Source organism: Oratosquilla oratoria, chromosome 20 (genome assembly GCF_046742065.1).
Source record: "Oratosquilla oratoria isolate Oo_2021 chromosome 20, ASM4674206v1, whole genome shotgun sequence".
Taxonomy (NCBI): Eukaryota; Metazoa; Arthropoda; class Malacostraca; order Stomatopoda; family Squillidae; genus Oratosquilla; species Oratosquilla oratoria.
This window is the reverse complement of record NC_134796.1, coordinates 38,081,291-38,083,790: the sequence shown is the minus strand read 5'-3', so window position 1 is coordinate 38,083,790 and position 2,500 is coordinate 38,081,291. Positions and strand designations below refer to the sequence as shown.

Sequence of the window (2,500 nt, the reverse complement as noted above, 5' to 3'; positions counted from 1 at the left end):
TCCGATTCCCAGCAATGATTTTTACCTGCCCCAACAGTCCAAGGGCATAAGCTACTTAGCGTCTTCCGGCGTAGACTTCTTACCTCACTCTTTGATACCAAACGGGTGTCACGTAAGAATATAAGAATGAAGGAGACTGCAAGAGACCATAAGGCCTACACTAGGCAGTTCCATGTTCATTACCACCTGTCATCCCCATCCATAAAGTTGTCTAACCGTTTCTTAAAACAACCGATAGTTTCAACGCTCACTACATGGTTACAAAGTCCATTCCATTCGTTGACCACCCTATTAGTAAACCAATTCTTGCCTATTTCCTTCCTAAATCTAATTTTTTTTTTCAATTTGAACCCATTACTGTGAGTCCTGCCTTGTTGTCTTAATATGATGACCTTGCTTGCGTACATGAATAACATCGTCCGCCTCCATCAGTGTTTCCCAACATTTTTTCAGCCGACCCAATATGATCCTCATGATATGACTGAAACCCCACTAATCTATGTGTATATGTGTAAATATATATGACTAGTTGTTGACTGTAAATGTAGGGGATAAGTAGGTGACAAGTAGGGGACAAGTAGGGGACAAGTATAATACGAGTAGATAGCCTATATGTATCTGTGAGAGAGGGACTATGTCATGACACATAGGTAAGATGAAAAATCCCAGTCGGAGAAAGTAAACGGGTGAAGAATAGAATTAATCGTATATTTCGACCACTCTCTGTGATCCTCTTCAGCGGATAGTCTACTATCCGCTGAAGAGGACCACAGACAGTGGTTAAAATATACGGTTAATTCTATTCTTCATCCGTTTATTTTCTCCGACAGTGGGACTTTTTCATCCTTTGTATCTATGTACTTCTCTGCGTTGCTTATGAGTTTTTATCGCGTGTGTATGGTTATTGTATTAAATTCATACCATTTTGCAACAAAAGATTTTAGAATAAAAGATGTCTTGGTGACCCCAGGGAAAACACTTGGCGACCCTAGGGTTGGGAAACAGTGAGCTACACCAAGAACAAAGGGGAAATTTTTATCTAGTATGGAAGGGGTAATTGAGATCAGATATGACCTTTTCATAACTGAGGAACGAAAGAATTAGTATATGTGTATATATATATATATATATATATATATATGTATGTATATACACATATATACATATATATATGTATATATATATACATATATATGCATATACATATATATATATATATGTATATATATATATGTGTGTGTGCGTGTGTGTGTGTGTGTGTGTGTGTGTGTGTGTGTGTGTGTGTGTGTGTGTGTGTGTGTGTGTGTGTGTGTGTGTGTGTGTGTGTGTGTGTGTGTGTGTGTGTGTGTGTGTGTGTGTGTGTGTGTGTGTGTGTGCGTAGAATCAATTGTAAGAAAGGGAAGTCTCACCCAATACGGAACAGGAAATTGTCATAAAGGTGAAGTTCTCATTAATAATTTCTTGCACTGCATTGATATCTAATATGATCATGATAAACAAAAACATTATTTTTTTTTATTATTTTAACGATTAGATGACACTCATTTATTACTCTGTAACTATTGATTGCAGTACACTTTTTATCAGAGAAAATTATTTCCTGATAAACTGCTAAATATCGTTATAAGTCTCATCTCTTGATGAAAAAAATCAATTTTCAATCTCAATTTTCCTCACGTTTAAGTACGCACTTGATAAAGAATGTTATTAAAAACACTAACGTAATTCATTCTTCACTTTTTAATTTCTCTCAGTTTGAAATCTTTATCAGTGTCATGTCACATCTATTAAATATCTTTTAACGGGAACTGATAATATTTACATGTTATTAAGATGTTGCTTATTTGAAAAATATAAAACTCTAGTCACGTTAGCTGTACAGTATGTGACTATGGGTTTGGTTTTTACTTCCAAACTTTATCATTATACTAATAGTGTCGTTGTAACTAGGGTGACATTATTAAATGAAAACAAAATCTATTTTTCATAAATATTCGTCTTTTCTTGCCACGATACTTCATATGCGTTGCGAAGAGCGACAGAACAAAGGATAGACGATGATGAAGAGATAGAGAGAAAAATGAGATAGAGTGAAAATTTAGTAAAATTGAGAGTATAAGAGAAAAAGGGTGACAAGGAACGAGAGCAAAAGAGTGAGAAAGAGAGATAGAAAAAGAGAAAGAGAGTGAAAGTGAATGAATGAATTACATTAATGAATTATATATAGATAGATAGATAGATAGATAGACAGATAGATAGATAGATAGATAGATAGATAGATAAGTAGATAGAGAGACAGATAGATAGACTGACAGAATGAGAGAGAGGGAGAGGGTAAGGTTTAGAGTAATAACAGTAAAGGAAAGTAGACAGGAAGACATATGATTGATCGATTAATTGATTACCTGATTAGTTGAATAATTAGTAAGTCATGTAGCCTGAGAAGAGGAGAGGGGAGGGGAAAGAGTAAGAGATGTGTAAATTCCTTCGTTATCATGCC

General features: G+C 35.0%; 1 protein-coding gene across 1 annotated transcript in view; it reads right to left on the bottom strand.

The window, feature by feature from the left end:
* LOC143036468 (uncharacterized) overlaps positions 1-2,500 on the bottom strand; it is a 49,217-nt gene that overhangs the window by 46,268 nt on the left and 449 nt on the right. The window lies entirely within an intron of this gene.